The sequence below is a fragment of the Mugil cephalus genome, chromosome 17 (genome assembly GCF_022458985.1).
Source record: "Mugil cephalus isolate CIBA_MC_2020 chromosome 17, CIBA_Mcephalus_1.1, whole genome shotgun sequence".
Classification (NCBI taxonomy): domain Eukaryota; kingdom Metazoa; phylum Chordata; class Actinopteri; order Mugiliformes; family Mugilidae; genus Mugil; species Mugil cephalus.
The window spans coordinates 3,769,692-3,792,993 of record NC_061786.1 but is presented as its reverse complement, the minus strand read 5'-3'; the positions used below and the strand labels follow the sequence as shown (position 1 = coordinate 3,792,993).

The 23,302-nt window shown below is 42.2% G+C and overlaps 1 protein-coding gene across 3 annotated transcripts in view; it reads right to left on the bottom strand.

Annotated features, from left to right (window-relative positions):
• LOC125023896 (leucine-rich repeat and fibronectin type-III domain-containing protein 2) overlaps window positions 1-23,102 on the bottom strand; it is a 135,721-nt gene extending 112,619 nt beyond the window's left edge. For all 3 annotated transcript variants that reach the window (XM_047611458.1, XM_047611460.1, XM_047611461.1), the window contains exon 1: window positions 21,647-23,102. The gene's annotated coding sequence lies outside the window, so the exon portion shown is untranslated. The remainder of the gene's footprint in view (window positions 1-21,646) is intronic.
• Window positions 23,103-23,302: the final 200 nt, after the last annotated feature.

Sequence of the window (23,302 nt, the reverse complement as noted above, 5' to 3'; positions counted from 1 at the left end):
ATGCATATAGCTATTAGTGTGATTGTTTTCCACACTGAAGCAGTCCAGGTGCACATGCACACCTTGATCTGTGTGTGATCATCGGCACCATTACTTTCTTTCTTTTCTTTTAATTTTTTTCCAAATCACTGCCAAATCTCCACCAAACAAGAACAAATTTGTGGGACTGGCAGTTTGGAAAATCGTGGCTCATTTGCAGTTTAATTCAATACCAGTCTTGTGATGCGCAATTCAAATGGTGTCTGTTTGCAAAGTAGCCAACAGGAGAGTCATGTTCTTTTGTTCTCCTCACTTAGCAGAAAGTTATCAACAGAATCAGTATCAAAAAGACACTTAAGGGCGGGTCACCTTGGCTCCTGCAGTGACCTGGCCGTCCTCCAAATTGGCTTTTAAGATTCCAACTGTTGTCTCCGGGTGTGTACTTCATGTGGGACACAGCGCTCCCATAAGGTATCGGATCCACTAAGTACCCAACAACACAAATCTTTGGATATGTTTAATTAAAAGTGTTGGCTGAATTTTCCGAGACAAATTTCCTGCTTGGCGGAATGATAGTAACAGGAGAGCTAAAGGGATAGCTTGAGTATTGGCACGGAAGTCGTGTAAAGAACTGTAGATGCGTTTTAGCCACTTAAAACAAGGCGTACCTAAAAAAAAAAAAATCAATGTCAGTTTAATTGTATATGCTATATTTATGATGGCGAACTGAAGCTGTTATATCGATCTGTGCTGCCCTCGCAGCCACCAGGCTCATTGAAAGAAGCAGTCATTTTACCTTCCACAACCTGGGAGATGCTGGTCTGCAGCTGCGTGGCTGCTGTTTTTACGCATTGATTTGGATCAGAACTAACTGGTTAACACAGCAACGTCACGCAATGACACAAACAAGCTAACTATTCAAGGCGGTGGGACACCAACAACTCCTGTGTTCTGAGGCAGTGTATGGTATCTTTGAAGAGAGCTACATACCATACTGCGTCACAGTCAGACTACCATTAATTGCATGGTGAAGCAGTGCCAAAATCCTAAGCATAGAATAAATTGTTATTGATTTGTTCAGGTGGACCTTCTTATATGTGGCTACAGTAAATTCTTCTCTTGACCCCCAGCTACAGCCATTTATTTATTAGGTTCCTCTGACCACCATCAAGGTACTAACTGTGCATGAGTACTTCTTGAAACCCCAAATGATGTATAACATTCTACATTGCCAGAGCTGAGAAATGCTAGTGGAAAAACAGAACGCAAACAATAGTTGGGGAAGTGATAATTATCTGGGGGCTGGAGCCTTTCGTAACTGACATTGGGCAAGAATTGGGGTATGTCCTGGATAGGTCTTCACCAGTTTAGAATAATCAATTAACTTTACTTAGTGCTATGGGGATGATATGCTTAGTTCTATTGTCTGCTTCTGTTTTTGAAATACAGCATTTCAGGTCATCTAAGGTTTTCATGTAAGGCCCATTATTCTAATGGACCTTAGGGTAGAAACTGTCAGTGACATAGCAGAAAAAAAAATAAAATAAAACACACTCTGAGGCAATAGGAAATGTACCTGGCTGAGAATTCGTGTTTTTTGGTTACATTCCTATACTCATTTTAAATCTCTAGCTTTTAAAGAGATTTGCACTGCTTCAACCTCCCTTTTATCTTTCTCCATTCCCACACACCCCATCCAGCCAATCAGAGACACACCACCGCCCACAGACTTCAGGCAGAGACATGCATTCCTTGCATGGCAGCGCGTAGTGACATATGTGAAATGAACTCTGAAGATTCTGGTGGGTTTTTTGCTGAAGGTCATGGCAGGAAATGGCACTGAGCGAGGTATAAACCGAGCTCCAGGGAAGCCACCGTAAACTCAAAGCCCCCCTGACAACACCTAACAACAGCTCTGACAAAATAAATTCCTATAAACCCCAGGCATGTTTCACAGCCACTGTCCACTTCTCTGCTGAAACATACTTAAAACTACTTTTACATAATGGTAGACAGACATAGACCTTTGTTAGGTTGAGTAATGCCAGATCAGTATTCTGATCTCATCCTGAGTGTACTTGTATTACACTTGCTGAAGACAAAAAAAGGGTAAAAGAACCCACAAAAATAAAATTGATCCACATTTCAGTAATTTCCTAAAAACATGGTTGGAATTTCTTATTGTATCGTTCCGCTTGGATGAAAATATATATTTTAGCCACTGTTATTTTAATAGTAAACTATTAAAAATATATTTGGATCTGACCTTAAGACCTTAAGCTGCTTTAGCTCCAGTTTCAGGCTCACAGTTTTAACATGAGACCCAGGTAGAGTTGCAACCTTTGAGGTGCATTAATACGTCAAACAATGATGCAATGACACTACTTTACACTCATTTACAAATGACAAATACTTCATGTAATTTTAAGGTGACAGCCAGCGTTGGGAAGCTACTTTAAAAGTAACTGGTTGAGCATTGGCTTCTCTTAATTGGAGATAGTTACAGCTACTCTTTTGTATCTAAAAACAAGCTACATGGCAAGCTATACATAGACGGTAGCTTAACATACTGCTAATATTTGTTATTTCAAAGCAAAACATTAATTCATTTAAACCCACTTTCAGCAAATCCAGATAATGCACTCCAAAAAACTGGCCCTGCGGCTTTGCGTATTCACATATTACTTCAAACATGCTCCGTTGAGTGTAACAGCGTTTTATGGCCAAAGGTGACAAAGAGGACATACTGTGCTCCAAAAACCTTTTTCTAACCAGGACACGGTGATCCGTGCTTCAGCTGCTACCATACCATTGTGAGATAATTTGCTATGCACCTGCCAAAGGCCAATTTTAATCCATCTCATTTCCCATTTCCACCGTCACCAGTAAGTTCCATTAATGCAGATAATTGAGCTCAATCTACCCTGCGAAAACTCATTTGACTTCTAATCATAATCCGGCTTCTCAAATTGATGCAGCAGGAGATCTGGGGCTTCTCTTTTGTTTCATCAGCACCGCTGGACCTGTTCACTTGAATGTGAGGAAATGTGTTGTGTTTTTCTCCAAACAGCTGTTCACAGAGCTATTATAAAGAACACTCCAGGCCTGTTCCTCCTACCTTTAAATTATCACCCCAACACAGTGTTTACACAGTCACTTGAGACTAAGTGAAGGGAAATATCTTGGTGATGTAACATCTGTTGGGTGTGCCGTATAGCGTTCACAGTTAGTAAAAGAAAGCAGTAAGGCTGATATGATAATGATATCTCACCAGTACTACCCTCGTAACTCTTTATTTATGTATTATGTGTTTCTTGCGTCTTTCTTACTGCCACTAAATAAAAATAATCAAATGCTTGCAACCAAATCTAAAAGGGCATTCTACCCATTCATAAATGCCAGGGGCATTAAGCACGTTGAAGGGTACCGGAGCAGACGCTGGGGGAGAGTCAGTGAAAGAAGGGGGCCATTGAGATAGCTGAACATCGGGCTTGTCAGAAGCCAAACTACCACAGTTATCAATTCAGGCCTCGGCACAAAGACGCTGTGTGTTCCCGTGGCCATGTCTGGGAAGATCTGGAGCTGTGTAATATTTATTAGCCAGTTACCGGCTAGGCTGTCAGTGTCACAGAACCTCGGAGTACATCCAGTTTTATCGCAGAACAGTATTCAGCCACTATGCTCTGGGTTTATTGTGGCTGCTGGAAAACACTACTCATCAAGGAAAAGTAAAGCTCTTCTAATGGCTTTAACCCGTCACCGACTCATTCCAAAATGAGGCAGCCGATCATTTCATCCAGCAGAGAAACTGCCACTAAAACTAGTCGGTCTACATATATAGCATTTGTTTTTTTGTGTGTTTAATCCTTCTGGTACTCTCTCCATCTGTTTCTGTAGAAAACCCTACCTAATTGTTGGTACATTTAAAAAAATATACACACATTCATTTATGTTTTAAGTGAACAACCCAACTATATGACTGTGGTACAGTATATCTTGTTTCAGAAGGTATGCCACTATGAAATATATTCAGGATTAAACAATATTAAAATATTGGCTAATTTTGTAGTTACACCATCAAACTTTATTACTGAACAGTACTAGTGTAACCACATTTAAATGTCATGGGTTGACTGAAGCCTTGAGCTTGGTTTATACTCTTGAAACAGGCCTAATCGGAGTCGACACTTGTGTGTCAGCATTGTTCTAATTGAGCCACTAAAACAGCAGTTGCCAACTACTCAGCTCATGTTAGCCTCTGAGACCAGTAAACATGCAGAGGTATTTTGGACCAATCACAGCTGAGTCTATACGCTAATGTCTAGGGATGTGTCATACCTAGAACCGTGAAGTGACAGATTACTATGAACACAGTTAGATGACAGTTTCATGTGCAATTTGGCATTTTCGAGTTAGATAAGTAAATCATTTTTGGTGTGTTTTTTAATGTTGATTTGAAGAAAATCAAACTGTATTTATTTAGTTGCTCTTTCTAAGACGGTGCGTTTGTGTCTTATCGTGTCTGCCCTCCGGTGGACTACATGACATTGTCAATTTGCTTCATATTAGCTCAACAGCTGTAATGTTTCGTTGCTGTGGTTTGTTTTCTGAATTGTTCTCTTTTTTTTTTTTTTTTTTTTTTTACACCACACTAGCGTATCCAGTTGTGAAAGTACAAACAAAATATTGACCTAACATTTTGGGCATGTTGGTGCTTTTGAATAGGCTAGAAACCATCAGCTACATCTAGAAACCATAAATCAAGCTTTAGTTTTACACTGTGTCTTTCTTAGCTTGGGCGTACTGATCATTTTGACCTTGATTAATGTGTTTGGAAGAGTAATTTTCAGAGCATCATCCATCAAACAGGGTCAATGAATGTTGGGATTAAAAACTTATACACATTTTAAAATGGTATTAGTCAGAAGCGAGGGCTGTGCTCTGCTTCAGGGCCATGTCTGGATTGGTCTAATTTGACTGATGGTAGCTTTTCTAATGAAAGGATCAACATAAGTCATTAAGCCAGCAATTACATTCTGTGTCTAAACCGCCATAAAAGACTAAAGGCAAACCGGTGACTCAGTATTGCACTTCCAAAATGTTGAGGGTTTCACAAGAGACACTATTTTAAAGAAAAGGTCCCGGGAAATGTACCAGAAGAGAAAATGTTTTAAGTTTTATGCGTTGTACGGTCAAAAACTCTGGTGCATAGATTTCCCATAATGCAACAAACAGGAATTGTTTATCGGAGCTGGAGCTTCCATGGAGAGGTGATGTTTTTCTCAAACATGACCTAGCTCCTCTCCTCTTACCAAATCAGTACCAATGCAGCTGTAGTTGGGTAGCTACTTTTGAGGGGGGGGGGGGACACGTCTGCTGGGGAAATCTTTCAGTGTGATGTAGGGCTTATTTGAAAATATAAAAGAACTGCTGCTGGCATTAGTGAAGAGGACTTTACTTGATCAACTGGCGTCCCTTGTTGTGACTGAGACAACTTGGTGCTCCCTGATGACTGATGCATGGGGCTCCTTTAGCATCACTTGTGGATGAAAGCCTGGCTTCACAGACCAGAATTGGAGCTTGCCTAAGATCAGCGGGTGCCTTGTTTGCGAGGGCTAGTTGACGCCACAGGGCCGCCCCACATGCAGCGCAGCGCAGCGAAGAGCGTGCTGGCAAAAAATTGTTCCTCTCAAATGAGCTGCATGATGGATGGATTGAGTGACACGTTTTTTCTTTTGACTTGCCCGTATGCAGAGTCCCTGTCAGTGAGACAGCTATTGTGGCTAGCAGGAGGAGAAGCAATTTACTCGAGCAGAAGAATGAAGCAACAGTTTGCGGGATAATTTGCCTTTCAGTGAAGCTGAATCATGCGGACCAAGTGGAGCTCAGCCTGGGTCCTGCAGGGCATTGTTCACTGATTATCTCCTGGTATGTTCACAGGGTGATTTCAGAGAGAATAGCTCAATCCTATACAAAGCTCAAGGCTGTTGGGGGAAAAAAAAAATATTAAATGAATCACAGCTATGACAGAAATGCATAAAGTATGTATCCATCCCAACCGCACAAACCTCATTTGTCAAGAAAAATGTAAAAGGGTGATCTGTTTGCCAAGGACAGACTGGACCGAGCTAAGTATTTCCTTGCTATCATTTGTCCTCTGTTAATTCTGAATCAACATGACTACTATAGTATTGTGCCCTGGCACAATGACAACGTATGAATACAGGCTGAAGAACCTTGTCCCCAATACAGGTGGAACAAAACCATAATTTGCACACATAATATGTTTTCACTTGTGGTCTCTCAACTGCTGAAAAAAACAGAGGGGTTATTACCCTTCAATATGTTGGTTTCATGTTCATTTTATACTGTATTTGTTTCATGCAGATGTGTCAGATGATGATGATCATGTGACTTAAGGAGTTGAGTGAGATGTTCCCAGCACTAGCCAGTCTAATATTTCTCATTCAAGTTTTTCATATATAGAATATACATACAGTACACACCAATCAGGCATAACATTATGACCACCTTCTTAATATTATGTAGGTCTCTCTTCCGTCTCCAAAACAACTGTGACTCATCACAGAATGGACATGGACCTTTTGAGGGTGTAATGTAGTGTCTGTCAACACAATGTTAGTGGGGGTCTCTGAGTCCTGTGGGTTGAGGGGAGAGCGGGGAGAGTATCTGTGGATCGTCCCACAGATACTTGATCAGTTTGGGATCTAGTGAAATTGGAAGTCACGTCAATGTTTGTGGTCATAGTCATGGTTTTTGAGTTGTTCCTAAACCGTTTTTGTGTGTGTGTCTGTGTCAGGCTGCATCCTGCTGGGGATGGCTGCTGCCATCAAGGAGTGTCATTGCTGTGGGGTGGGGGTTCCTGGTCTGGTCTAGGTGGCTAACATGTCTAAATATCATCCAAATGTTACTTCTCCTGTCAGTGGTCATAATGTTATGCCTGATCGGTGTATATGTTGTTTTATCATTTCAGTTTTCTTTTTTTCTGTTCAAAATGTTTAGGGGATTATATTTTAGTGTTAAAATAATTTTTCAAATGGTGGCAGTAGTGGTTCCAATCTGGGCAATCTGATCACAAGTGGCCAGCTTAAAGTACCTATATTCACATCTGGCATTAAAATGCGCCCCCACATGTGTCCCCAACCTGGCATCTGATCCCAGTCCTTGCGTTCTGTATGCAAATAAAGGCAACAACATTTCAGGCGGAGTAGAATATTATGGCATCTGCTGTCTCTAATGGATCTCTATTGTCGAGTTTGTTGTGTGTGCATCGCGGGGAAACGATACATAAGCTGGAACAAGCTCTGAAGTCTCTCTCTCACTCACTGAAAGCACACATGTTAAGTTGCTATTCATTATTGATCTCCGCCCTGGCGTTAGTTATTTTCTGATACCTGCACAAAGCTCAGATTATAACCGAACCCTGAACACTTCCTTACGCACTGTAATTTCACCGCTGAGTTCTTAGAAGCAGTGAAAGAAAAATTCTCTGGTAATAAGGGTGAATAGAGACATTGATAACTGAGAAAATACACTTAACTCCAAGCAGCTTCTTATACATCAGCACGATCACATCGGTAATTAACCACATGCCGTTGCATTATTTGATGACAGAATACAAGAATTAGCACATACTTCCATTTGTTAATTCTTGTTTAGATCTATTTATTATTTGTTTAGTTACAAGGATGGGATATTTTAAAAGACTTTAGCCTTGCACAGCCGCACCCCTGTCGAGAAAGGCGGTCTTTAATGTGACCCAGGATACATTGTGTGTTCACACTACCAAAGGAATGTTGTCAAATGTTTCCCAGACCACCTACAAATGTGGTCTGAGATTGGATCACTCAAATACATCCTAAATGTGTTCTGGGTCGGTGTGTTCACATCTGTACTTATGTACATCTGGCCACTTGCAATTGGATTCCCCAGATCTCGGTTTTAAGCTCCGTATGCAAATAAGTGCTTAGATGCAGTAGAATATTTTAACAGCGTCCGTCTCTAATGGATCACTCCAGCTGCTCCAGAACCGATAACAGTGCTGTTTTATGTGCGTGTGTCATGACTCTGCACAAAACTCGGATTATAACTCCAACCCTGGAAATTTCCATATGCAACGTTATCTCTGGTAATAAAGGAAAATCAATACAGAAAGAAGCTACTTAACCGCATCCAGCTCCTCGTACATCAACATGAGCACATCAGTAATTAACCCAGAATCACACTCATGTTAAATACTTGTGTGACCTAGGACGCATTGCGGTCACATCCGCAAAGGAATGTGGACACATTTGACCAAGCAGACCAGCTCTAAATGTGCTCAGAGATTTGATCTCTCAAATGTATTCTCAATGCATCCTGCGGGTGTTGACAACTGTCTTTACCTCACATCGCCCAGATCAGATCTAAATGCAAGGTGTGAACAGTCCCTTAGTTCCAGAAGGGGTGGGGGTAGTGACACAGCGTGAGGGCATGTGGCCCCTTTTCACTAATAAATCAGAGCTTGAAGACCTAATGCGTTGTTAGTTGAATGCTGCCGTGTCAGCTCTTAAAGAGGCAGGGTTTTGGGTGGTAGTGTGTATCCGTGCAAAGTGGTGGAATTTCAAGCTGAGTCCTTCACATTAGCAGCAAGAAAACTACGTCATGGCCACCTCTCAGCCCGCTCCATCTGACCAGTGAATTTTGGAAAGCGCTATAAAGCACTACACTGTTGAGCTTTTAGCACCAGAAAAAGGGCAAGGACACTACGGCAAGGAAGTCAGGAAACAGATTTGGACTCTCTGTGGCCTGTGTACTGGGAAGAACTGACGGCTACTCTTAGCTGTTGCTGTAAAGCAGTATATTTAACACTGTTAAATATTCATTTGGTGGTCATTTATCGAAATGATTACACCATCTTTGAGTTTGAGAGACTCTGTCCATCTCTTTGCATCTCTAGTTTAGAACCCACTTCATATAAGCAACACACTGAAGCTGTGTCGCAGCTATTGACATCTAAAGGACGTCCTGCTGTGGGATTATACGGGCTCATCACCTCAGGCTGTGTGTCTTTTTTCTTTCCTTTTCCTTTTTTGCCTTTGTTTGTTCCACCAGCAGAAGCAAAAACATAACACTGGCACTGGTTATTGGTTCCGAGCAAAACACCAACAGCTCAACAACAACAGTTCAGTGCCATCACGGCAAAGTGCGCAGGCTGGATGAGAAAGATCACGAGCACGAGTTCATCAGAAGATATTAGCAGGGATACACTGGGTATCCAGTCTCACACGCTGGGCTCCAGCACTGAAGGATGTGTTTTGCTTTTTATTCTTGTTTTTTTCTTAGTTTTTTATTTTTTTTATTTTACACCGTCAGTAAAACATGCTGTTTTGTGTTAGAATTTGCAGATGCACAAAATGATCATCAGAGGCCCAAGGCGTTACATTTCTCAGCTCACACCTAATTTTCCTATTTTTGGCAGTTTTCCCTGCATCCCAGAATGTGCTTGCCAGCAGCTTATTATAACTAATTACAGCACAATTACACCACTTCATATAATCATGTGGAACACAAGCCATGCAGCCCGACACATCTTAGTTGCAGTTGTGGGGAGCTTAATGTCTGCATTCATGTTATAGCAACAATGTCGGCTAATACCTGAGTGAGATTTACATAACCACATGCAGTTTTCAGGACATCTCTGTGCTGCAAGTGCTAGGAAGGATGAAATTAAACAGAATATCTCAATCAGTGTACTTATTCAATAGGTAAATTGTTGTTTTGCCTGGGTGAGTTATCTTTTTCTGTTTTAAAAAACGTTTGTTTTGGGGAACTTTCTGCTGTCCCACAGCCTCAATTCTGGCTCACTGGTACAACATACATAAAGTAAGTCATGTGTAGGTGGATCTAAATGCATCTGGTGCTTTGAGGAGAGTCGGTCACTGGTCGTAAACTGGTGAAGAAATCACAAAGGACGTGACAGTAGTAGATGAACAAATGGTCTGAGACAAAGGTAAGTCACAGGTAAAACTTTATATATATATATATATAATTTTTTTTTTTCAGAGAAATGTGCCATGTTTTCAGTCAGGTGATTCAAATAGCTGTAAGTCCTTATTTAGACTTCTAATCTATAATTACAACTTCCTCCTTTCCTCCCATCATAATTCCTATGACCAACTGAATCACTTGACTGAAAAGATGTCATTTATACCTATATATATATATAAAAAGCTTTGACCATGTAATTTTGACTTTGTTAAAGTCGGTGTACAAATGAGTCATGGTCACCCAGAAAAGGACCCGTCCATCCACCCCAATCTCCTGAGGAGCTCCCAAGGAGGAGGTTTGGGTGGACGGTAGTGTCAGAGCATTTTTTGTAGTCATGACCAAAATATCCACCAGGCACAAATTTCCTTTTTGCTTTATAGTGAGCACGGATAAGGGCAGGACTATCGGTAACCTCCAGCCACAATTGGAAAAACTAACTGCACTGATGTGTGTTGTTGTAATGCAGAATTTTCATGGCGAAAAAGCGCATCAGTCTAATCCTCTGCAATTTCTCCCAACCGAATGTCTCATAAACAAGCAAAAGAAAAGGTTGATGTTCGAAAGCAGCGCCGTGGGAACAATGTGCGCATACCGTGGGTTCATGCTGACTAAGAGATGTAAACTCGCTGCAGTGGGACAAGGACAGTGCTTTGCAAAGAACCCATCACCAGAGCAATCATCGGGGAGGATCCGAAAGGAGCACAGTGAGATTAAAAGACCTGCTATCAATTTATCTGAGACGTTGCTGAGAGGAAACTTCAGCTTTAATGCAGGAATGGGACATTTTCAGCCTAATGACTGCAATTTATAACAGGGCATAAATGACTCTGGAACTGAAATCTCGAGAGCCAATTATGATGAGCACTTGAAGCTGCACCCTTACGAGTTGTACATGTTGATGGTGATAGTGTTTCTGCGCGAACGCACGCACAGACCTTGTGAGGCTTCCGGTAGCGCTCAAGGATGTATGTGGTCTAAGCTGCATTCAAAAAGGATAAAATGAAACCGAGGGAGAACATGGAAAGAATAATGTTGCTTTTGCGACACAGAGTTTTCAGCGGTTCCCCGGCAGCACAACAGTTTTGTCATTGCGAGACAAGCCAAATATCAAATCTCTTTTCTACTTCTTTCATTTCCTGCTGCTACAGCCCTCGCAGCAGAATAAAAAACAGTCACCATTGTGTAGTAGCAATTGACCTTTTGGTCCCATTTTGCGTGCCTCTCAGTGTCTTACCATAAAATCCTGTGAATAACAATCAATATGTCTCTCTTTTCGACCACAGAACTTTCATCCAGGCAGAGATTTTACTCTTTTTACTGTTTTGCGACAACAATGACTCATTGCTTCTGTCTTCCATGTGTGTGTTTCCCCTCACTATTTCTTTATTTTGCTCAGGGGCTTAGGAAGATAAGCTCTTCCAACCCCTCTCTAAATTACAGCTTCTTTACAGCGGCGACATCCCCAGCAGAGCCTGAATGTTATCACTCAACGGCGGCATGAGGAGCTCTCCATTTTAGATCTCTGGAGCTAAACAGTTTTTGTTGCTAAACCTTGGGGCCCAGTGCACATGAGCGAGTAAGAAGAGCCGTCCTGAAGGAGCTGCTGTCATGCTGTCAGTGATAACTTCAGCAACGGCTGTGTTTTCTCACGCTGCAAATGGGGAGAGATGTGGGCGGCTGTGAGAGAATTTGGAGCTACATATTTGGAGAAAGAAGACTGGGGATGTCACAGCAATGCGGGATGTTCAACCGGTGTATGGGATATTTTGAAAGACTGCAGTTGCACAAGTGACAGCGGTGAGTGGGGAATGCCCCACAGAGGATGTACTTTGAGTTAATTACCACCCGCACTGTGACCAATATGTGCACGTAGACACAAGCAGATTCATCAGGATTATTTCAAACTATCTCCCAGAGAAAACACACTGGAAGCAAATAAATGTTACTGCAGGCCAGTCAGTTCCCAAGCTAACAAGCGGTTTGCTCATTAACAACATTCTGCTATATTATTTTTTTTTTCATCTTTAATCCTGGAGGCTAGGGAAATAAAAAAAAAATAAATAAACACATCCTGGAAAGTGTAATAATGATTGTCTACTGATTGTGTGTTCCCACAACAGGTAAAGCCAACACCTTCTACCACCACTGCATTGCTTCATGAAACAATGTGCACGAAACTAAAATCAAGTCAAACTGTTCTCTTATTTGAGGTTCCTTATGACTTTAATGGCTGCATGTTTGAGTTTATTGTCCAGTGGTGGCTAATTTTGCAGTCCCTGTATGATGTGATCAATTTCGATTTCAGCTCCTTAACTTTTTTTTTTTTATCTTCTCAACCCTTTTTTTCCATTCACAAATGAAGTGAGTGGGCGAAGAAGCGTTCTGCTCGTTCGCCTCTCAGGGATTTAACAAGTGTGGGCCATTATGGACAACACAACGGGTGAGAAACAGCTGCTTTGCTTTACAACCGTACAATCAGTGATTGTAACACATGACACTCTGGAGGCACCGTCGTATTCACTACGTCACGAGTGGGGGGCACCCTTCTGGGAGAGGGCAGGAGGAGGATCTGTTGCAGCCCTGTGGAGGGCCACATAAGTGCCGACTGGCAATTCTAAAGTACTCGTACTGTATGCACTCTTAAGACAACTTACACCTTTTTAACTGTGAGGCATTTTGCTTGCAAACGTTAAGCACAGCAGGTAAGGAAGACTGTGTTACAGTTGAGAAGACCTTGATTTGATGCCGTTTGGGTTCGACTAACCTTGCCTGCTCAAAACCTAGTGCTTAATCTCTAGGATGTAACTCTAGGATGCTTTGAGGTCCACGCATCTGTCCCTTTGGCAAAATCATAGTGGACCGTGAGAAACTAACCAGCATAGCCGCAGCTCTTACTAGCGAGAACGGTGTCCTGCATCAGGGCGAATCACAGCTATAGCAGGCACGCTGGCACACGTTCCTTACACCTTTCCCCTGCGAGGCTGTGATACATGGAGCCTGTGAGCTGCAATTTACTGTAACAGGCGAGGGTACATTACACCCCGAAACTCTGTTGACAGCAATCCATGTCACAGTCAACTGGGGAGTGTCATTTGCAGAACAGACTCAGCATGTAACAATCTAATGTCTTTATAAACCTCAGATCTACAGTACTTCATTATTCATATTCACACACACTGTCCCATCTCCCTTAAAGAACACAAAGTATACTTCTGTCCTGTATGAGACGCAGCGTATCCCTGGAAATCCTCCGCTCAGAGGCTTTTTACGTATGTAAAATAAATAAATGTAAAAGAAGAGAAGAAAAATCCGGTAGCATCAGTGCGCTGGAACTGCTGACTGCTGATAAATGAACCTGCCATTAAATGACGGGTGCTGCTGTATTCAAAAGTGCAACGACAACAACAACAGAGAATTCATGTGGGAGAGGAGAAAAGGGACACAGTGAAACTAGAACGCCGTACTGAATCTGGAAATTAAATAATGGAAAGGAGATGAAACACGGCGAGGCGAGGATATGATGAATTTTGATGAATGTAGGCCCTGTAAATTGTAATCTGACCCACGGCATAAATCATGTATTTTAAGTGCTTTGTCTTGATAGTGACAAGCGTCTGAGCCGTACACCAGACATACTGTCGTCAGCACTGCTTCCACAATCTCTGCCCCGCCAAATGCCCCACTACCGACTTGAAGTCTCAAGTTTCACATCCATAGTCACCACCCCCGTCCTGTGTCCCCACGGTCGCATTGGTCAGTCGGTGGCGACATCCTAATGTTCTGAATTGTGTTTCACAGAGGAAGGGAGCCGTCGCCTGTCTAATATCACCCAGGTCCATAAATGCTGGAATATCAACACAATTCTCATCTTTTTGGCTCTATACAGCACCACAAATGGATTTTAAATTAAACAAGCAAGATGTGCTTTAACTGCAGACTTCAAGCTTTAATTTGAGGGGATTTACATCCAAATCAGGTGAACGGTGTAGGAACTACAACAGTTTGTAAATGTGCAGATAAAAGGTCTAGAGTTCATTTCAAGTGCATTTGGAATATGTTGCTGTTGCTCTCAACATGAGATCCAAAGAGCTGTCACTATCAGCGATATAAACATCATTAGGATGAAAAATCTAAACAAACCTGTCGGAGACATAGCAAAAAACATGAGGTGTGGCTAAATAGACTGTTTGGAACATTCTTAGGAAGAAAGGATGCACCGGTGAACTCAGCAACACCAAAAAGCTCTGGAAGACCATGGAAAACAACTGTGGTGGATGACCGAATAATTCTTTCCCTGGTGAAGAAAAACCCTTTCACAACAGTTGACCAGATCAAGCACACTCTTCAGGAGGCAGGTGTATGTGTGTCAAAGTCAACAATCAAGAGGAGACTTCACCAGAGTGAATACAGAGAACTTTACAGTTCTGGAACAACATCATACGGACGGATGACACAAAGACCGACTTGATCCAAAACATACCACCCCATCAGTGAAGCATGGTGGTGGTAGTGTCATGACGTGGGGATGCATGACCTCCAATGGACCTAGTTCCCTTGTATTTATTGATGATGTGACTGCTGACATGAGCATGCATTTCACTTTCAGAAGACAAAACTGAAGGGGAAATGCCCCAAGAACAAGCAGGAAGTAAAGACAGTTGCAGTAGAGGCAACTGCATCACCAGGGATGAAACCCAGCGTCTGGTGATGTCTATGCGTTCCAGACTTCAGGCTGTAATTGACTGCAAAGGATTTGCAACCAAGTATTAAAAAGTGAAAGTGTGATTTATGATTGTATAAGTTGTTGTAATGGGACACATTAGCAACCTGTTGTAGTTCCTACACTGTTCACCCGGTTTGGATGTAAATAGCCTCAAACTAAAGCTGGGAGTCTGCAGCTGAAGCACATCTTGGTTTTTGTTTCATTTCAAATCCATTTTGGTGGTGTATAGAGCCAAAAAAGATGAGAATTGTGTCGATGTCCCAGTATTTATGGACCTGACTGTAGGTCCCGCGCCCTCCAGACTCTGCAGCTCACTTTGATATTCTCTGAAGTCAAGCGCTTCCTGCTGTGACCAGAGAGGAGAAGCCACAGTGCAGGCAGGTGGACTAAGAGCAGCCAAAACGGGTCTTTTTGAAAAAGTTAAGCTGCTGCCCAAAGGCAAAGGGAAGTGTGTGTGCAGCAGTTCTGTTCTTATTTATTTTCTGGGCATACTCTCAGCCGTCCTATGCATTATAGAGGTAGTTTTACACTGAGACAGCTCATCGTCACATTCTTGAGCATTTTATATTGCTAAGACCTCCAATATTCGTCTTATGAGATGCTAACACAATATGACATACTGTGTAAGTAAATACTGAAAGGTCACATGCATGCAAGCGTGATCACTAAATATTTGTTCCTCTAAAACAACTGAAGGAGCATATAGATATAAGAACATATAGATATATATAAATATTGAGTCACTAACAGCAGCCCACGAAGAAGCACGTTCTGCACCAAGGATACCAGACACTTGGGAAACTTTTGAAAAACACTAAGTGTCCTTGTTCACTTCCCCAGGCTGAATCTCAAGGAGCCGGAATGAGAAATGTCCAGCAGAAAATTGTGTTTTTTGTGCAGGGAGAACATTACAGCCGTAAGATAATAAGAAAACAACGACCATACTGAACTTGGCATCAGCTGATCTGAAAATAATCAACTCCCCATTGGACTGATGATTGTAGCAGGAAGCTTCTTTGTTGAATGTGTCATGATCTGTAGCCATCTAACCCAGTTTTTAGTAGGGTCGCAGCAAATAATATACAACTAACCTACCTACGTGCATGAGAGGCAACTATATCACTTTCAGCGTTGTGAAAGGGAAGATAACTACACTTCTGCATTAAATACTGCAGCCTTGGTACATGAAGGATACTTTACTTCATGCGTTTGCAATTAAAGGAATTGAAGGACCCCACGATCTACAGCCAACGCTGATTACAGTCTTCACCTCCACAAGACATTTACCCATATTACATGTATTGTTAATCTGACCTAATGTCTAGACATCATTAAACCTGCAGAGATTAATAAAACATACAGCATGAATTGAGTCCAGCTGTATTTTATCTACCCAACATAGCTTGTATTCATATTATATTGCAGCAAACATGGAGGTGGCTCACACTTACACTCTGCTGCTGCTTGTTATGTGACTTACTGCACATGAAAGCAAAGCTACAGATGGAATTTGAAAAAAAAAAAAAAAAAAAAAAAGGCTTCAGGGTTATTCCATTCAAGTTCCGCTGGTGGGAAGCTCCAGAACCCACACTTGACAATCTGGAGGCATTTGGCACAAAATCCTCCAAATTTTTAAACGCTGAAAGCCACCGGTTCAAATTGTCCTTTTCAGAACATCCACGCCTGAGGTTTGTCTTTTTATGTGAATGTGCATCTCTGTACACGCAGCTGTTGTGTGAGCATCTCAGAATTCCCTGCGAGCCCTGAATCGGCATTAGTTTTCGAAACCAGTCCTCCTTTTTAAACATTAAATAAATCGACTTTGACCAAAGACCAGGGCAATTATTATTTAGCGTCATGCATATATCTAATGCAAGTCAGTAAAAGCATGTTGCACACGTCTACACATTGAATGATTTAGTACTATGATAAAGTATGAGATAAAAACGGTGACTGCAGTCAGAATAGGAATGAAACCTGTTGGGCTAAGAAACAATAAGGACTTGAGACAAGACAGACTCCCTTAAGGAGACAAATGTGCACTTAAGCTTTGCAAGTTGATTACATTTGTGTTTCTGTGTCATAATGTATTTGAGAGCATCAGCCGGGTTTTGCTGGGGTGGTGTAAGGATACAGCAAATGTCCCTATTCAGCAACTCCAGTAAATCAAATTATAGTGTTAACTGTTGAAGTATAAAGAGAAACAGTCCATCATGACTATAGAACATGGAGGTCAGTAGAAGTGTTGTTTGTAGCTTTTACTCATGAGTACACCAGAAAAGAACACTAAAAGTTACTGCTACAGAGAAGTTTGAGTTCCCAGCCTCGGAAATCGACAATTAACAGCAGCTCAGATTAGAGTCTGTGCCGATGCGTCTCAGAGTTCAAGCAGCAGACTGTTCTGAGGAGACTGTGTGAATCAGTGGTCAGCAAAGAACCAACCAAAACACCACTCAGAGGGAGACAATGGAGAGGAAGCGTTGAGGACGGGCTGTCTGGCATGTTCAGAAATCAACACAACACTTAACACTGCACCCTGCAGAGGCACACTGTCGGATCTGGGTTAAGATTAGCGGGAGAGTCAGTGAGCTTAAACATACCCCGACCTCTATGAGAAGCACTGGCGGAGTGCTGCATGGTGACCTGGCCTCCACAATCACCCACACTAAACCAAACTCAGATGGCTTGGGATGAGCTGAACCACTGGATGTTAGGTCGCAGTGCGTTTAAATATCTGAGTGGCGTGCTGCCTAAGGGTGGGAGTAATAATACGTTCTCTGGAGCTACATCTGAGTTCTCCACCCATACAGCTGATGTCGTTAAACACAGCATCAATTGTCGGCTTCACTCGTTACATATGTTGCACTCAAGCAGCTGGGCCGCGGTCGCCAGGCATGCATGCAAACAAAAGACCAACTCAGTGACAACAGCGAGCGATGATTAAATTCATTAGGGAAATGTCTCCCTGTAATGCATGGCAATTTGAGGTGAAGAAGCCCATGAAAATGCCCCGCAGCTGCGCTCTATTCCCAAGTAGCGCTTTGCCGTATATTCATTATCTCACGACACTTCAAACGCATCTGACTGCTTGCATGCCGGCCCGTCCTTGCCTCGCCTCGCGTTCACTTCGGATTTATTTATTTGTTGTGTTTTCTGAGCCCATTCTGCTGGCGAAGGTGAGCGAGCGAAGTCGTAGGGGAGAGTTTTCTGGAAAGGGACCAAGCTCTGGGTTTCTAGCCGCGCGTGGACACCACCGAGGGTTTAAGGCTAAATCCCAAGTCATTTTCCACTTAATTTTTGAACTGCAGTTGCGTTCCATCCGAGCTATTCCACAGGAATCAGGCCTTGGCAGGAATTGATCCCCCCTCTATTATTTCACAGAGAGCAGAGTTTAATAAAATAGTCCTCCCCTTCTCGCTCCTCGCGCCTCTCCCTCTCATGATTTCCATTGCAAAACAACAACTTTCGAACGTTCTGCGGGAGCCTTCTGTGCACGTCGAGCTATTCCCCAAGGTAAAACTGCCCTACTTCTGAGTGCGTCCTTAGCATCCATCTGCTGCACCCGTAAATTGCGTTTGCCTGCGATTGCAGGTTATCTCATCTGTCACAGCGAGGCTATCAATTTCACCAAGCAGTCTCGACGGAAGGCATTAACCCTCCAGCATCACTCCGGCATCAAGCATTGACAGACAATAAATGCTAGCGATACCAAGATATCAGATGAGCCCCGATGACAGCACTGTTGTGACTGCTAGCAATGAGAAACAAAAACGGCATGAATAACAACGAATGCAAACAGAGGGAAATATAATTTGAGCAGTTCCTGCTCCTGTTGTTTTCTGGTTGGAACAGAAAGCACGCCTAGTTTAAAGAGGACCAAAGGCCATATTTAGCAGGCAAAACACACAAAAAGCCTAAAACAGCTAATGGCCAGCAGGTCATAAAGCTGCTGCAATAATTCAAATTAAACACGATTAGTAATGTACTGAGCACAAAAGCTATATTGCCTGGGAATTTGCAGTGCTAGTTTAAGTAGAATCAGGTCATGACAATCATAAAATGAAATTTAATTTCAGGAAACATTATGCACGTATTAATTGTAGTGGCTGCAGAATATAGAAGTAGATTTCTCGAGGAAATATAATATAAAGTTGTACCCCAGCAATGTAGTATTTTACTTCCATAATGTAAGAGGAGTCTAAAGAGACAGATTTAAAAAAAAAAAAAAAAAAAAGAATGATAGAAGTCAAAGCAACACAGCAGATGCTTGTTCTCAAAAATACAATAGGTGAAGCCTCAAACAAAGGATTGTGCAAATCTCCTCATCCCCGTGACAATAAACTTGCTTTTACTTCCCAGAATGTGGAAACAACAAGTCCGGTACAACAAAAGAGGTGGTGTAAGTTTCCCTTTGCTCCAAGCGTTGTGAATGAGTAACAAAGTGAAGGCTAGTAGGAAGAAAATCAGCGAGTGGATGATATGTGATTGCTTTTGGTGTCTTTGGTTCTAACATTTCAACAAGTCTCGTGGTAACATTTCGGTTTTTGCACAAGGCTACAAGCTAGGCTAGAATTCACATGCATCTCCCTTAGGAACTGGTGGAGACCAAAACAGAGATGAAAAATAAGGTGAATGTTGAACCAACAGTATAAATACCAGGGGACCAGAAACACTGCGTGTCAATTCACGATATAAACTTATCATCATCATATATATTATGACAGTGTAGCATTTATTTATATTTATAGAATCTGGAACAATAGAATCTGGTAGAGATCAAAATATAACATAAAGGAAGTGGATCACACCATTCCATAAATGAATAAATAAAAAAACTTTTAGCTAAGTGCATTTGCTAACAACTTTAACAGGTGATGAGTCTCTCACTAATTCCTTGTCAGAAGACAAAAGCGTGTGATTTCTGTCCATACGCAGTGTTAACACTGTGGGGAACTAAAACTGCACAAAAAAAAGCCAAAGACTCACATGAAAGAAGAAAAAAACTGTATTGCATAGTAATTCGGTATTATCCATTTACATAAACCAGCATTGCTTTCTACAGCCATTACACCTATGATCTCTAAAGCTATTGTGAAATTGTGTTGTCAAAAAATAATAAATAAATAAAAGAGTTCTGAATAGACAACAATACTGGATGATTTTTTTTTCAAGCCTATGCCTTATTTAGTCACGTGACCCGAAGGCGCCGCCATACTATGGGGAAACGCTCTGTGTCACAGCTGGATTTTTAAAGACCAGCTGTTTCTGTTAGTGCAGATTGTGCATTAGTGTCAGCGGGATTTTCGGATGGGGTTTACTTAGCTACTTCAGATTTGCTTTGGCTCTCTGCATCAGTTATTGCATTTTTAAGCTTTACATATGACCTGTTATTTTCTGCAAAACTAGAAAGACCAAAACTGCAGGAGCTTCAATAAACTGTAGTAAATGGAGATCAAGCACTTCAAGTATGTGTTGGATGGACACCGATAGATAAATGGTGCAAAAGACAAAACAAAGTATTTGTCGTGTTATTCTCCTTTTAGATGAGCTATTTCCGTGTTTTTTCCCCTCAGACACTTTCATTGCAGGCTTGCATAGGAAGATCTGCTGAAAGAAATTAGAGTGGCTCTGGAAATAATACTACGGCTTGAATTTGGAGTGCACTTGTCAGTGAGTCATTTTGCGTCAGAATAATTCGGTTTGCGTGATAAAGACTGTTGAATCTGTCCAATAGAGTATATTTTGTTTGTTCTTTTGCTCAAGGAAAGCCTCTTGGCATACTTCAGTCAAATCCTTTACCTACGTCTTTTTATTATTATTTTTAGGAAAGAACAGCTATTGAAATGTCGATAAAAGCCCCACGGTGGGAGTGAGAACTCCCTTCTGCCGCAGCTTGACTTGCCCTGCGCTGTCCGTGGTGCTGATCAGCCTCCACCGGCCGAGCAGCAGTCAACCACCCTCCGGGCACGTTTTTTTTATTTTTTTTATTTTTTATTTTTTTCTTTTCTCTCCTGTTTTGCGATCCCGCAAGCGGCGTGTAATCCACGAGAGGGAGGTGATTACAGTGGGTGTTGGCGTTGGTGCCTCATGGCGGCCATCGATCCCTTAACCAGACGCGTTTGAGTGCGCGCACAAACCAATATTTTCTCAGGAGGTGAAGGGAGTTTAATAGAATTGATGGCACACGCTGAACGCGTGATAAAAAGCCTCGGTCTTCTCCTCTGGAGGTTCAGCAGACTATTCGTGCAACTTAAAGGGAGTTTAATAAACGTCTCAACCCACTGTAATCACAGGGGAACATTTTGAAAAGATAGTCTAATCTCTCCCTCCCCTCCCTCCCTCTTTCTCTCTCTCTCCCCGTCTCACGCTCTCTCTCACTCACTCACACATACACACACATACAAAAACACTGGATTGGCAGACCCACACAACGCGCACGTTTATACACACCGAGGATTAGTATGCGACGGACACAACTACCCCCCCAAGCTTTCTTGATCTACGTGCAAACGCAGCATCCCTTTCCCTTCACAATAAACCTTTTTTAAAAAAAAAAAAAAAAACATCCGCGACCAACTGAAATCTCCACCGACCAGGTTACTTTCCGTGGATACCTGTAATTGTCCGAGAGTGTGAGCCACCCTTCATCCCATTAACACACCGCCTTGTCATTATGATGTGCGGCTCTAAAGCCGCCGGGTCGTTAGATCAGTTGTATTTAAATCAAAAGCGGTGCATTAGTGTTGACAGATTAGAGAACGAACTGTAACTAAAACATGAAGCACAGATGTATGAAAAAGCCACGCAATAAACTATAAGCGCAGATCTAATCTCTCCGGGGTGCACGACGGCCACAAGTCCGGCACATACCAGACAGTTAAGATTATTTCTTACCTGTACCGTCGGATAACTATCCATTGTGTGCCACCGCAGGCTTTATACAATATATTCTGTTTCCCCCCTTGGATCGAGGCTACAGCCGCTCCCTTCCCATTCTTCCACTAATTCCAGAAGACGAAGTGCAAAACCAACTGCCTGTCCAGCCGCATATCGCTTCTTCTTTCGCTCTTGACAATTTTTTTTTTTTTTTTATTTACCAGCAGAAGCTGTGGAGAACCTGCGCTTTTGCCGGGAGCCAAGCTGCGACACCGAGCTTCACAGCATTTTTGTAGTTTCCCTTCAAGTAAAAATAACTAGCTCGCTGCCGTGCGGGCTCGTCTGTATATTTCCATGCGAGAGTGTAGTTACGCGGCACAGACTGGTGTCTTTTTTTCCTGTTTTCTCCCCGCGGTGCCGTAGTTTCGTGTGTCCATGTCCTTGTAAATGTTTGCTTCTCGGTGACTCCTGGACGCGTATCCAAATCAGCGCCGAAAAGGAGGCGGTGGTGCATCCGAAGAAAATAAAAAATAAAAGTTAGGTTTTGTTTTCAGTGGTTCGGGAGTTATACCGCTGTCCAAGAGCGAGCAGATGGAGAGGCGCGAACACCCTGCGCCAGAAAGACTGCAATGGAGCGGCGGATAACCCTAGATGGCACAAACACCACGAAGTATCACAGAGCCCACCGAGAGGAGAGCCGGAGACAGTTAGGTCAGCCAGGAGTGCAGCGCCTTTACGCAGACAGCGAGATTACAGCGATGATTGCGCGTAAAGGGTCTCTTTGGCACGGTCGTGCAGCCAGTGCTGTGCTGTCTGCAGGAGATTAAGGACCGGCCAGGATTAGCGTGTGCTTAGCGGTGTTTAGCGTTCACAGCAACAAAGTAGCCTATCAGGGCTGTGGCCGAGCTTGGTTTCATAATATGTGGCTCTCCATATATATGTGTATACGTTGCGTCTCTGGACGTGTTTAGAGGATGCTTTCCAAGACTGCTGGCTGATTCATCTTCTGCCTTCAAATAGCAGGAGAACTCACTTTTATTATATTACAGCTAGAGAACACCGGAATATCAGTGACAGGATGGTAAATTGATAGTTAACGAACAACTGATGTGAGGCATGCGATTCTTGACTTCAGTCTGTTGGATCATCGTGTTGCCTGCGCATTTAATCAAGCAGTGGACTTAAGTTCAATTTATCAGACACTCGAGTATTTTCTTTTCACTTTAAACCAGCTACACCATAAGAAGGAAATGGCATTGTAACATAACACAGAATAGCTCAATGGAGCACAACATGATAACATGAAGTGATTTTCAAGAAGGAAGAAAAACAGTATGACAGAAATTAAATGAAATCCAGGCATTTCTATTAGGAAACAAGAACAAAACTCTAACGTTTTGAATTAGATTAAGACATTTATAGTTTTGCATTGCAAATGTACTAAGGGTACAGAGCTGGTTTTGAATACAGGAACTGTATCTGGTTGGATATGTAAAGGAATGGTTTGTAATCCATTGAGTTGCACTGTTTCTAACCTTTCTGGCTGTAAAGTAAATTGAAAAGACATCCGACATATCCCGAAATTGAAAAGAATTTAAAAAAAAAAAAGAGAAAGAAAACACAATGTACAATTTAAATAAACAGTTGAAATATGCTATTTTTCCCCCTTATCTT